This window comes from Nelusetta ayraudi, unplaced genomic scaffold (genome assembly GCF_046127955.1).
Source record: "Nelusetta ayraudi isolate G7.1 ecotype Tasmania unplaced genomic scaffold, CSIRO-AGI_Nayr_v1 ptg000050l, whole genome shotgun sequence".
In the NCBI taxonomy this organism is placed as follows: Eukaryota; Metazoa; Chordata; class Actinopteri; order Tetraodontiformes; family Monacanthidae; genus Nelusetta; species Nelusetta ayraudi.
The window spans coordinates 7,490,602-7,506,182 of record NW_027466100.1 but is presented as its reverse complement, the minus strand read 5'-3'; positions in this window follow the sequence as shown (position 1 = coordinate 7,506,182).

The window sequence follows — 15,581 nt, the reverse complement described above, 5'->3', positions numbered from 1 at the left end:
ACATGCACATATAAAAAAAAGTATCAGCCAAAAATAACCACACGCTTCAAAATCTTCACACTTTTTTCACAAAAAGTGCGCAAAATAATATAATCACTTACATGTTTCATTGTTTTGTCTTAATCCTTCAGCATGGGATAATACTCCACTAGTCTTTTAGCCATTGCAGTGACTTCATGCTTAGAAGGGTACCGGACCCCCTCTCCTTGCTGACTGGCTCTCAAGATAGAAATCATGCTGGTGACAGTGTTTCTCACCAGCCTGCATCTCAGCTCTTTGAACATGACACATTTCCCCTCACTGGCAGTGCGGGCCATCTGGAAGTAGTGCTTACAAGCTTGCTCCAACTCACTGTCTGTATAGAGGGTGGGCAAACTTTTTTAGCAACGGGCCACATGACAGACCTGCATCGAGTCGGCGGGCCACGGAAGGGGGGGTTGTAGGTAGGTACAGAATTCATAATTCAGTGCCTTGGAGCGAATAGCTTTGCCACTCAACTGGCCAAGAGACATGTGGCCTGTCCTTCTCCAATGCAAGCGGGTGGGAAAAGCACAGGAGTTGGTGTCTGCTCTTTTCTTAGAAGACAGCCTGCAATATGATGTTGGAAAGGAAGCAATTTTTCCTGCTTATGAGCTTGTTCCTGAGCCCTACCGGCAAAAATTTAGGAACCATAGAAAATCTAGTGGTCAAACCTTTGTCGAGTTTGCATGGGAGAAAAGCAACCTCTTTGATAAATGGTGTGCAGCTAATGATGTCAAAAATGACTTTGAGTCACTCCGTGAGCTCGTTCTTTTAGAAGATTTTAAAGACTCTTTGCCAGAGAAGGTGGTAATGTTCTTGAATGAACAGAAAGTGTCGTCATTGTCCAAGGCTGCTGTCCTCGCAGATGAGTTTGTGTTGACCCACAAAAATGTCATCTCATCTTCCCCCCCGATCGGACAGGCCTTCTGCTTCTCGTCCCACAAGAGCCGAGTCTAGCCACCTCCCCCTTGAAAAGGCTAGAGGGAAGGGACTTCTGGTTTGGCCATAAAGCGGTAGACTGCGCGACACCAGGGCTCTCGACCGTCTAGGGTAAAAACTCCCCGAAAACTTGAATGACTATTGTCAGATATCATATTAACTACAAAGTGATCAGGGGAACGTTGGAATGGGAAGGAAAACTCGATTCAACCAAAACAGAAACACGGTAACAGACAATATGGCGGAACTGCCAGCTTGCTCTGAAACAGAGGGAGATGGCGAAACAAACTCCTCGTGACTAACGACGCGAAAAAGGGCTCGGACATAGAAATTATTAGCAAGGAGATACGGGATTTAAAAACGGAATCAAAAGAAGTCCTTCGCACGTTTGGAGAAACACTGAGGAACGACGTGGAAAAAGAGAGATGGTCCAAAAGAGAAAGGAGTACAACACTGCTAAAAGAATCCTGAAGGAGAAGGGCATCCGGTTCCAGACGCCATTCACCAAGATGAGGACCCACTGGGATACGGAAACTCGAACCTACAACAGCGCAGAGGAGGTAAAGGAGGAATTGGCGAGACGCGGCCTGGCGGAGAAGATGGCGGTGGCGACGGGTGCGGAGGGGCCTGTGGCACTCGGTGCCCCGCACTACGACGGAGTGGCAGTGCAAGGAGGGATCCTGGAGGGGCTACGCATCAGCAGCGACACGAGCCAGAGAAAAGCTACAAGAGTTTCAAAGATTCTTTGATTAAATTCAGAGAATAAAGGGAAGAAAGCTGGTAGGGGTGTTCTAGTATGACCGGTGTTTTTAGTTGACAAATTATTAAAATTGAATTCCCATGTTAATAGAAAAGAGACTGTGGGAAGTCCGGGTCGCTCCTTTTTTTCTAACGTTGGACTCATTTAGAACGACTAAAATACTCATTGCAGGTTCAAGTGTCATTTCTAAGTTAGGTTAGATTTTTGACTGCCTTCACGCGGGCCGGACAGAGACACGCCGTAATTTGGCCATGCCTGATCTACAGGAAACACATCTCTCTCAGCAAGAGCTAAATCAACATGATTTAAAAGCTAAACTCAACACAACTAATGGCAACAGAAGTCAGACCCGCCTGTCGAAACTTGTCAACGTCTCTCTAGCCGAACTCGGGATGTTTGATGTTTGGAGGGACCTCCACCCGTTACAGAGGACTATTTTTTTTATTAACATTACAGACAGATACAGAATAGAGGAATGTAAAATAGGAACGACTGACTTGTACTGACACAGTATTAATTACCTTATTATTTGTCTAAATAAGAGGAAGAAAAACACACTTTGGAGATTAAATGTGGGTATGCTAAATAAAAAAAATCATAATAAATCATCTCTAAAGCTGTGATGAGAGGGAGGTTAATAGCGAGGGCAGCCTATCAAAAAAAGACTAGATGTGGCGAGGGGGAGGGTCTGGTGGAGGTGGAGACAATTCTGATGGTGGGTATAAAGGTGGGTATAAAGGAAAATTGGGGTGGTGGTGGTGGGGGGGGGTTGCCTGACAACGCCACCTGGGGAGTTGCACCCCAGGAAATAAACTATAATAAAATTCCACGGGCTACGCAGGTTCGTTACGCTTTGAAATTTAAGAGGACGAGACGGACTTCCAATGAAACAGCTTTATTTGACAACAATTTAAAATAGACCAAGTTTAGCTGCCTGAGTGTCAAGGAAATAAGAACCATACCAAAAAGACTGTTCAACATAAGAAAATAAGGGGAACAGGGCCAAAGAAACCAAAGAAAACTCAAAAAAGGGAATAAACAAAGCTAAGGGAATCACTACAAGCCAAAATTCACGCTATGCCAACTCCTTATTTATTCTTCGCGCACACACACACACACACACACACACACACACACACACACACACACACACACACACACACACACACACACAGGACCAAAACCCAAAACAAAAAGGTAACGATCACTGGTGAACAAGATATTAATGAACTAAAAAAGGAAATCAAACTATAACAAAATCGCTACTCAATAGAAAACCCAAAGTTTCACCAAAATTTCACAATAAAACAAAGAAAAGAAAACCAACCAAAGAAAGTGGTTACGCTAACAAAAGAAACAGACAAACTGAATTGTCTAAACCAAATAAACCAAAATCAAAGGAAAAGTGTCCGCGTTGTGTTGTTGTGTTGCTGTTGGAGGGCTACAACAACACAATGTCTTCGATGCTACGCTTTGTGCCGTCGCCACGGACCCCAAACTCTCGTTCTTGTTGGATGCGGGTTCTGCGCAGACTGGTGGGAGAGTTTGTGTACAGGTTTTGCAAAGGAACGGTGTCTTCAGTTATACACACGCTCATTAAAGAGCCGACCGTGGAGGAAGCTTGTGCCTTTTCCAGCAGAATAACAGCGAAATTATTGAAATGAAAACAAATCAGAAAAACATCTCTTTGCTGTGCTTTTATTTACAAGTTGAAATTCTTCTAACTTACAAAAAATGTGAACGAAAAGGTAGAAATATAAATACGAACAAATACGTATTTGTTCAGGGCTGCGCAAAGCCGGAGCCCTGCATTTGCTGCACTACGCTTTTAAAAAAGGTCTCTGTTGTGTGTAATTTTAATATGTCCATCTCTTTTAGAAGAGAAAGCATCGCCCGGGTCTCATCCTCTCTCCAAATGTCAACATTCTTATTCGCGTTTGATGGTTGTTTCACGCCGTCTGTTTTGTTAGACGACGTAGTTGTGCGGTGGCGCGTGCGCACTTACGTTGTCCAGTTAATCGTCCGACTAAGGCGTATACATGGCCGAGAAATTAGAATTCCAATCGCATTATCTGGGTGTCTCAATCGGAGTTCTCCGATTCCAATCGGAGTTCTCAAACTCCGATCATAATCGGACTAAGGCAATAATTCAAATTACTCTAGTACCATGTAAACGCACTGAGGGACGCAAAAATTGCACTCCGGCGCAGGTGTGATTGATGACGCGAAGGTGGGGGCAAACCCACCTGCCACATAAAGAAGAAGGTTACAAGAAGCTGGTAAACCAATGAACAACTCTGGAACAGCAACACAAAAGCAATAAGGACGATACAGTGTCACAACAAATAATCGGTGTCAGAAGGGAAATAGACGATGTCTTGAGGCTAGATGTTGAAAAAAAGCTGAAATTCATTAAACAGACCCACTATCAATCAGGCTGTAAATCAACCAAATATTAAGCAAGAGGAATAAAGGCCCAGCAAGCTTCTCATGCAATATGTAAAATTAGAGACCCATTAACAAAACAGCTACTACTTGAACCTGAAGAAATAGAGAGGGTTTTTAAAGATTACTATGAAAATCTATATACCCAACTCACGGCTAAAGAAGATTGTGAGATGAAAGAATTCCTTGACTCATTGGACCTACCAGCCATTGGAGATGAGCAAAATAGAAAACTAATTTCCAGTATAACCAAAAAAGAAATAGATGCTGCCATTAGCAGGCTTAAAATCAACCAAAGCGCCAGGTAGTGATGGGTTTCCTAGTGAGTGGTATAAAACATTTGGAGAAGAATTAACCCCGATACTCCTAAATTCTTTTAATCTGACTCTGACAAAGAGGGCAAACGGCCTCCCTCATGGAAAGAGGCTGTCATTCCAGTTATTCAAAAAGAAGGGAAAAATAAGGAACTTTGTGAATCGTATAGGCCCATTTCAATCTTAAATGTTGACTAGAAGATCTTTACTTCAATCATCTCAAAAAGACTTGAAAGTTTTATGCCGGACTTGATAGATGAGGATCAGTCAGGTTTTATAACAGGTAGGCAGACTCAAGATAACATTAGACGGGACCGTCTAGGGCTGGACGATAATTCGATAACGATATATATCGATCGATAGACGTGTGCTGCGATAGGAAAAAAAGGGGTGGATAAAAAGTTTGATAGAAAAAGTTTCACTTCCTTTTTCATCATAGCCAATCATGTAGCTTAATATTACGGTCATTTCTTCCTCCAACCAATCGCAAACACAGACCCAGCGGCTCCACGTCGTCGGAGGAATCCACTGCCAGCGCCAGCACCAAGCAAGTAAAGCAGACCAAACTGGACTTCTTGCAGTAAATACGACAAAGCGTCCAAGCGCCATAAGGACATCACCCATGTAGTAACATGCTTCATAGCGAGGGATATGCTGCCAATAACCACCGTTGAAAAGCTTGGCTTCAAACAGCTTCTCGCCACTCTTGACCCGCGATATGAAGTTCCAGACTGCAAGTATTTTTCAAACACAGCTCTTCCTCGTCTGTACAACGAGTGCAGGGAATCAGTGCAAAACGAGCTGTTAACCGCCACAACTTCAGACCTCTGGTCGAGTCGCACGTTCGAGCCCTATCTCAGCCTATTTCTTTTTAAATAAATAAATAATAATAATAATAATAATAATAATAATAATAATAATAATAATAATAATAATAATAATAAAAACAAACAAACAATTCAGTTGTGTTTAAAAAAGGTGGTTGAATAAAAGTTTGAATTTGAATTCAGTGCTCGTGTGTTCTTTATTAAAAGTCTGTCATGAAGTAATAGTATAAAACATCCAGCGCTGCAATTAAAATATGTTTTCAATTTTTTTGATAATTATCGATATCGATCAATATGACTTTTTTTTATATCGATATGCTTTTTTTCTATATCGTCCAGCCCTAGGACTGTCCTATACATAATAGATCAGCTCCAAAAGTTGTTACTGGTGAGCCTTGACTGTGTGAATTGGAGATTTCTGTATCAAGTTCTTGGGAAACTAGGGTTCCAAGAAAAGTTAATAGAGTGTATTCAAGGTCTCTACCAAGAACCTACGGCAAGGGGGAGGGTCTGGCGGAGGTGGAGACAATTCTGATGGTGGGTATAAAGGAAAAGGGGGGGGGGGTTGCCTGACAACGCCACCTGGGGAGTTGCACCCTAGGAAATAAACTGTGATAAAATTCCTCGGGCTACACAGGTTCGTTACGCTTTGAAATTTAAGGGGACGAGATGGACTTCCAATCAGTCAGCTTTTTTAACAGGTAGGCAGACTCAAGAAGACATTAGATGGGTCCTATACATAATAGATCAGATCCAAAAGCAGGGCCTGCGAGCTGTTACTGGTGAGCCTTGGCTGTGTGAATTGGAGATTTCTGTATCAAGTTCTTGGGAAACTGGGGTTCCAAGAAAAGTTAATACAGTGTATTCAAGGTCTCTACCAAGAACCTACGGCAAGGATAAAAATTAATGGTACTCGTCAAGGATGTTGCCTTAGCGCTACATTGTTTGCTATGTTCATTGAGCTGCTGGCACAAATGATCAGACAAAGTAACAATCTAAAAGGAATACATATAGGAGAGCAGGGACATCTAACAGGGCTTTTTGCTGATGATATTATTTTGGTTCTCCAAGACCCGGACAGAACATTACCTCATTTGATGTTGATAATAGAAACCTATGGTAAATACACAGGCAACAAGTTACATGTGTACATGCTGCCCTCAATATCAGGCACGATGGAAATAGATAGAGGCCGGCAGAGAAACGACTCTCACACTGGCATTAGTAGGAGACATAAGAACTAAATCAGCTCAACAAAGCCAAAATGAAATTATTAAGCACACACCGACTATCTGGAGTAAGATGGTAAAAGAAAACCATATGGAGGGAAACTACTAATGTGGCCTTCTCTTGATCCCAGATTTGAACCAGGAACCACAGACATTGAGTACAGACGATGGTGGGATAGGAGTATAACTGCAGTATGCACACTCGTTCACAAGGGGGTTTTAAAAAGTTTTGGAGAGTTGAAAAAGGAATTTGGACGAGGAAACAAAGATTTATTTCGATACATGCAATTAAGAGATTGCTATGATAAAAGAATCAAAACAACATCATCAGGAGAGGGCAATATAGTGATAGATATTCTGATCGCAGCCTGTGAAAAGATGAAGAGAAAAATCATTTCTAAAATCTATCAGGGCCTTCAGAAACAGAACAGCAACAAACACAGGATACATCAAAGCCAAATGGCAGAAAAAACTAAGCATGAAAATATCAGAGGAAGGTTGGCGTTCCATGTGGGATGCACAGCATTCATCCACAAGTTCAAAGAAGTGGTGAACAATTGTTTGGAAAAATTTGATCGGTTTCTTCATATAAAAAGTAAGGGTGTCAACGTCGCTTTATCGCCGACAATTTTTTTCATCGCGCGATTAACGCACACGGTGCTTTTTGAACCTTTGGCCGCTCCGTAGATTGTGGAAACGGGAAATGAATTGACTCACAGTACACAGTCATACGCTTGCAGCCGGCTTGTAAGCACAACAAAAAAAAAGAAAAAGACACTGAGCGTAGATGAGCACTAGGAAGGACTAACATGGATAAGGCGTCAATTGTAAATGGAAAGGTCCACTTCAAAACCCTGCCAGATGGCAGTCTTGACAGGACAAAAGTGATATGCATTTACTGTAAAGCTGTATTTAGTTTCCACCGGAGTACGAGCAGTCTTACGTTTCACTTGTCTGCGAAGCATACAGCTGACTCGGAGAGCCCTCCGCCCCCTTCTGAGGTAGAGCAAACCACGTTGGATGGTGTGGCACGGAGACCACTGGCCGCGTCCACCACACGCCAACTTTCAACAGCGGGGGCTAAATGGGTGTGGCTACGGCTTGCAGGCCAATTAATGTGGTGGAGGACGAGGGTCTGCGCGATATCATATATATTATACTGACTATGGATGAATATGACACTGACTGGATGATTATGGCACTGACTGTGGATTACTATGGATGCTGAACAGCTGTTATAGGCTATACTGCCTAACTGCACTATATCATTTGAGTCCTGTACTGTATTGCACTGCCCCCTGTTTAATGCACACTTTATTTATTGTTTTGATTTAATTTAATTGATTTTGTGCATCACAGTTTGATGCAATGCATAAGTGTCATCCTTTTGTCTTAATGGCTGCTGAAAAAAGGGGATGAATAGTTCAAGTTGGAGTTGAAAAGTAAAATATAGAAATTTTGGTAGTACTAGTAATCATTACTATGTAATGTTACAGTTATGCCCATCTGTTATCTTTGTTGGGCTTGAGTTTATGATTATTTTTTTTTACCCTGTGCATCTTTTGTTTTGTTAGTAGTACTTGCCATTGCTCCAACACGAATAAACATGCTGCATCCCACTAGATGGCGCATTTGCCTTATTTACAAGCACCATGGTCATCAGAGCTGATCTCTGCCACTCTCAGCAGCGTGCGTCTAAGGTCTACTAAGATTCCACAATCTATTACACCTCGTGAGCAAAACAGGCTACAGGTAAAATTAAACATCTTCAGTTGAGCAACTCAGGCAAGTTAAACTGATTTAAAAACAAACAAACACTATAATACTAGGAAAAGAATCCTCTATATGTCAATAAATACAACAGATTGAGTATTCATTAAAAAAAAAAAAAAAAAAGCTTACTTTAAATAAGAAAATCCAACAAACCAACAAGTGCAACACTAAAAAGCAAACCAACAATTAAAACAATGCTTAATTACCTTAGTTTCGTCCCACACTTATCAGAAGGAGGTTCTGAGGAACGTGTTGGTCCTGGAGCTTCCTGGTCAGGATGTTCGGGAGATCCCTCTGGCTCAATGTCTGGAGTGCCAACATATTTTAGAATTGCTCCTACAGAGACAAAGCTCATTAGATCATCAAGCAAAATAGATCAGAAGTGCATTTTCCTATTTTTTTTTTTTATTTTTTATTACAGTGATGTTGCAGTAATATAGGAAAATTAAAAATTCATTTGTTTTTAAATTAAACATTATGGTTGCAGTGTCCCTTTAAAGCTTTTACCCAATTACAAAACTGTCATTTTAAAGAGTTTTTGGTATTACTTTACACACTGTAATAAAACTAAGACAAATGACCCACTGCCACAACAGTCTAAAATAGTCAACACCATGCCAAATAAAATATTTCCATATTTCTTTGAATTATAAAACAGTAGCACATTTCTAATGAAGGGCCTACAAAATACAAACTCAGTAAATTCATCCTAAGTTAAGGCTAAAATAACATTAAGAGTCAAATATGTGAGAGACAACTTCCACTGAACAATAACAGGGGACTGACTACAACAACAACTACAACATGCCCTCCCTCCCTCCCTCCCTGTTAGAATGTGAATAAACGGGTGTGGAGTCAATCAGTCATTCCCATGGCAGGATAGGCCAACATGGCAGGATATGGTCAACTTTCATAAAACAAACAAAAACGCTGATTCATGACGAACAAATATTAGCCAGCCAGCTAACATTTATCCTACGCTAGCTAACTGGCTAGCTGGCTAGCAGGACAAATAAACAAACTTGGGAAGGGGGGGGGGGGGGGCGTTTCACCTCCACCTCTCCAGCCCACATCACAAACAAATAACTTACCTTTCTCCTTTGCAAGTTTTTCTTGATCGGTTTTCTTTTCCTTCCGTTTTTCCGCACCGCTGGGATAACTCCTTTTTGATGCCATTATGGTGTCTGTTTGTTTTTAATCCTCTCGCTAACGGGAACGAATGGTAGCTGTCAATCATTCACATCATACCTGTCGGCGTCGCCTGCCCTCCACGTCACTAACTGCGTGACAGTGCGGCAAGCCCCCAGATGGCGTCCCATTCCTTTCAATGAAGTTGCTCACCCAGCACATGGCTCCCAAAATGTTTTTGACTTCCGCATTGATGAGATAATAGAGCATGCGCAGTTGTGTCAGTGTGGAGACCGTCACTGACAGACGTGCGCGCTCACGAACCGTACAAAACTCAACGTGGAAATCAATGTATTTTTTACGGAACAACTGACGATGTTTGGAAATTTTATGAATAATAATAATAATAATAATAATAATAATAATAATAATAATAATAATAATTATTATTATTATTATTATTATTATTATTATTATTATTATTATTATTATTAAGGCTAAAATAATAATAATAATAATAATAATAATAATAATAATAATAATAATTATTATTATTATTATTATTATTATTATTATTATTAGTATTTTTATTATTATATTAATATACTATTATTTGTGTATTAAACAGGTGAGCAATGTGCCACTGAATAATAAATAATAATTCTTTGAAGCAACTCTCTATGGACCATAACAGCACTGCCACACATATTTTTTAATTAATAACCTCTTTGGAAAGCAGACAAAGTAATGAAATGATTGGTCTATTTATTTCATCAGAACTAAAAAAAAATAAAAAATAAAAACTCAACGATCTTGAAAGTTCCTCCCTTTCTCTTGCACCTGTCGACCGGTCAACTTTTGGCTTCTCTACAGTGTTCGAGAAAATGCCGACCTGTGCTGCAATTAACTGTGTCACCCGATCAACAGGCAAAGGGTGCAAAGGACCCACGTTACTTCGGTAAGAATGATTAATGAAATGACTGTAAGGCACTTTTATGCCGCTGACGTTTTTGCATCAGTATGTCCGTGTGTGTGTAGCTAACACAAATTTGCAAATATTTTGTCGTCCTCATGGAATTAAACAGCACACCATGTTAATTTATCAGCGAGTGCTCTCTCTTTTCATGCAATTCATCACGCTTAACATGTAATGCTGAATCATGAAAGCTATGGAGCAAAAAATAATAATTACATAAACCACGAGTGAAATAAAATGTGTCATTCATTCAATAAAGATTTCATTCATTCATCTTCTATACCCGCTTATTCCTATTCAGGGTCACGGGGGTCTGCTGGAGCCTATCCCAGTTGTCTTAGGGCGAAGGCAGGGTGACACCCTGGACAAGTCGCCAGTTCATCGCAGGGCCACATAGAGACAAACAACCATTCACACTCACACCTACGGACAATTTAGAACGTTCAATTGACCTCACGTGCATGTTTTTGGAGTGTGGGAGGAACCCGGACAGAACCCGCACAGACACAGGGAGAACATGCAAACTCCACACAGAAAGGTCCCAGGTCCAGGCCCCGGAATCAAACCCCCGACCTTCTTGCTGTGAGGCGGCAGCGCTAACCACTGCACCACCGACTATTTTATTACTTAGTTGAAAATGCCATTTTATTTCATTTAACAAAGCATATCATTATTTCATCATGCATTTAATTGTTTTGTGGTCCTGTGTTTTAGTGCTTCATAATTGTATTCTGTTGTCAAATTTGCCCATCAAAGTCAGATTATTAATCCTGTGCATCAGTTTAAGGAAAACCAATTCTAGGTAATGGATTGCAGATCTTGTAGTGACCTGTTACAATGGAAAGAAATGTATACATAATAAGTACGTCTGTGTGCCCGATATTTTAGCTAACACTAAACTTTCTGCACAACTGTCTGCATTGTGCTTTTTCTTCGGCCACAGAGAACAGAAACGTCTGTAGTTCTTTGTTCACCCATGGTACAGTTTCATAAGCTTTTCAGTTTTTAATACGTGTTAATGTAAAAATCCACACGCGAGGCATTTAAAAATGGTGGTTTTGGTCTTTCGTGAAAGACGGCCTTTGGCCAATCAGTGTCCTGAACGTTGCTATGTCACCCTTATGGTCTCAGCTCTGCTCGCTTCAAAACCCCAACGAGGCAGGTACCAAAATCCTAACCCCTGGGAATGTGACAATTGTTTTTTTCAATTGAAGTTTTCGTTATTTTGTTTGTTTTCGTTAACTATTATAACCGTGGTCAGGACCTCCAGTGAGAAGATCCATTGGAGGACATTTAGAGCAAACAGTCAGACAACAGCAGCTTCACCACATCAGCTGAAAAATGGAGTTTGGATGCTTTCAGCTTCAAGTCGTGGACAGAAAATGATCCTCACACTGTCACACTGATGTTTTCTTCTCCAACCTTCTCTCAGCTCCAGAGGTTGGTGGTCTGCAGGAGCTTCTACAGCAGCAGAAGATCAGTCTGGAGAGGAGATGTGAACGTGTGACTGAAGGTGAAGAAGCAGGAAGTCAAACTCTCCTCAACAGCATCTACACTGAGCTCTACATCACTGAGGGACTGAGTGAGGAGGTCAACAGAGAGCATGAGGTCAAACAGCTGGGGACCAAGAAGACCAAGAAGACCAAGGAGATCCTCCACGACCGTCCAATCAGGTGCAGCCAGATCTTTGAAGCCTCACCTGAGCAGCAGGGACTCAGGGAGTCAGAGTGGTGCTGACCAGGTCTCTGGGCTGGACTGGGAAGCTTTGGGGTCCCACTGGAGGAGCTGGAGGAGGTGACTGGGTCCAGGGAAGTCTGGGGGTCTCTGCTGAGGCTGCTGCCCCCGAGACCTGACTCCGGATACGGCAGTAGAAGATGGAAGGATGGATGGATGGATGGATGGATGCCAGGTGATAGAACATTTCATAAAAACAGACTCTGCATTATAACTTCTATTACACTCTAAATAACTCACTCCAATAGAACTGCACTCGTCCTTCTCTCACATTACATTGGATCACAATGACCAAACAACACAACAAAGACAATGATCCAACTGTACTGCCACGTCCATACTCAGTGTAGGTCTGTAGGCCTCTTGGACCTTCATGTGAACCACTGCGTGTTGACTGGAGGTGAAACATGACTGACTGCTGTCCTCCTACCTGGACAATGCAATCTCACTTTCATTCTGCTGCAGATGGCCATTTTCATTTTACACAATCCAAATTTACAGCTCAGGGCGCTGGGACGAATTCCAAATTGTGTGCAGATACAGGCCTACATTTCAAATAATTATGAGAAAAATCCAACGTAAAGAGAGCACTTCCATTAGGAAATAGTCAACATGAAATTTCGTCTTCTACTGACACCTGCTGGTCAAATTGAATAGTTGCAAATATTGTGAAGAAGTTGTCATCTAATTCTAATCCTAAACAATATGGCCATTCCAAGTGAAGTATTAAGACAATTAATCAGGTTTGTACTGCTTGATTGAACACATTCATCCCGTTCCAGTGCACTAAAACCCACTTCCCTTCAGGACCGTGTCAGCGAAGCCAAAACTTCCTCGAGTGACTCTGTTTCCCAGCATGCAATGCGAGCTAGCGATTCACAATACTATTTCGTCACAAACATGGATGTAAAAAATAAAAAAAGGAAAAAGGGAAAAATGAAGCTTCAGGAACACCAACCACTGCAATACAAGCAGAACTGGGCCGAAGTTTTATATTATGTACACCATAATACAGCCTTCTGGTGGACAACCTATTTAATCCGTGTCTTCCTATGGCTCTTCTGTGGGTGAAAGCTCATTGTAGAAGTCATGTGCTGGGTAGGTCACTCCTCCAATCACCTCGGGGTAGGCCTAAGACAAGAGCCAATGATTACCCATGCAGGGTATAACTTGATACGGGTGAGCAAGTGAACAGAAATTATCGTTCAACGTGTGCAGTCGTAACAGGAGAAGCTTGCTGGTGGAAAAAATGCACTACAAGTCCATGTGACGCTCATGAGTGCGATGGATGAGTTAGAGCAATGCTCTAGAACCCGATTCAGACTACTCTCCCTCCACTTTTTTTGTTTTGTATGAGCGTTTAAAAAAAAAAACATAATGATAATCGAATAAGCTTTGGTTTATTAATCAGAATTAAAACAAGTAGGTTTTGCCCTTACAAGGTTGTAGGTTTGTTATAGATGAGTTCCTTTGTTGTAGTTTGGTGCTTGAAAAACTATATATGGGATGTACCATGACCTGAGGGATTTCCTCATCCCATCCCAGCTTGGTTCTGATGCTGAATGTGAATGTATCTTGCTGTACATCCCACTGAGCTCCAAGGGCCCTCTCCATAGGGAGCTGGTCTCTGTCAAGGTTAAGTGTTTTTACCTCTTTAGCTCTCTGCTCTTCAGGAATGGCGGCCAGCACCGAGCGATGATTGCTCACCCACTTATTGAACTTAAATCCACCTCTATCGCACAGGTCTGTTAGCTGCTGGTACAGATGTATTGCTTGTTCCACCGTGCTGACGGCCTTTAGACAATCATCCACGTAGAGATTTTGACAAAAAGTGTTTATAACCTCGGCTGGGAAGTCATGCTGATTGTCGTCGAATGAAGCACAGCTTGGGGATGACACTGCCCCAAAGATGTGGACCAGCATCCTGTGCTCTTGTAGGTCCTTTGTAATGTCCCCATCTGGCCACCAGAGGAAGCGTAAGAAGTTTACATCCTGGTTGGAAACTCTTACTTGATGAAACGTTCCCTCAATGTCAGTCATGAATGCTACAGGTCCTTGGCGAAAACGAAGCAGCAAACCTAGCAGTGTACTTGTCAAATTGGGACCCTGCAGGAGCTCTTTATTTAATGATGTTCACTCACTTTCAATCTCACAGCCACTAAAAAACCTGATCGTGATTGAGAGGTCCTCAGCAGCCAATCACTGTTGGGAGTCCAGCCTTCAAACACTCCTCCTGAATCCACAGTCACATCTGTGAGCATCTGGAACTTTGGCCCCAATCCTCCACACCACACAACTTGGGATGACAGCGCCACCTACCTGTATCCTTTCAGCACCAGTCCATGCTCTGACCCGTTTCCACTGTGGCCTGTTGTGTCATCTGGACCGGAGTCTGGATCATCAGTGTCCAGGTTCATGGAATGAGTCAGAGTGCCGCCGTCCTGTGATGTAATGATAGAGAATCACTCTATTTATACTAATGTGCAGAACCACTAGAGTGTCATTTCTTCACTGCTGTCAGCAACAAGCATTTGGTGTCACACTGGTGTACAACACTTATGGGCTAATTAATAAGAAATGACATATTTATGAATCACCTGCAATGCCCAGATTGTTGCTGCTTATCTGCTGATATGAGCCGTCAACTGTTGCAATATAGAACCACGGGCAGGAAATTACAATTAGTGTAGAGCGTATTATAATTTAAAACGGTAGTTCTTTAAAGAATTTAGCAGGGATGGAACAGGCTAACGTGACGACGTCACCTGTAACACGGTAGGAGCTCAACCTTCTGTCATGGCGAAAACTCTGTGTTACGTCCCGTCTAGGGGGACCGAGACGCAACATGTAGGACACCTTCCCCCACTCCCAAGCCTCATTAATTTTTCACTGCAGTTGGCAGTTTCAACAAAAAACATTTTATTAATCAGTAAATGAAATAAACAAAACAACTTAACCGGTGGGCAGCAAAGGCTTCAGGGTGGGCCCAGGCCAAAATAATAAACCAAACTCCAACTAGCTCGCCTTAAGAACTAACTAAAGAAAGAAAGAGAACCCAAATACAGAAAGGCAAACCTCCCTACATACTTATTAAACAGGAGAAAAGAGGGGACAAAGAAAATGGCAGCCCACCCCTACGGCTGCGTGCTCTAACGCCATTTCAGAAGTGACTAACTGCAGAGTTGGGAGCGGAGGAGGGATGACCGTCAGGCTGGCTCGACTGCTCCTCCTTCTCAGCCGTGGCGCGTCCAATCAGCAGCCGACATCCAGGACCGCACCTGCAAGGCGTCATCCACTCTCTCTCTCACACACAGACACAAACATAGAGGCACCTAGACCCACCCGTGGGTCATAACACTCCGTGTGGATCTTTTCACTCTGGCATTGAAAGGGGGTGCTAGCGCTAGCCGTTTGCTAAGCTATGTACAGACAGCA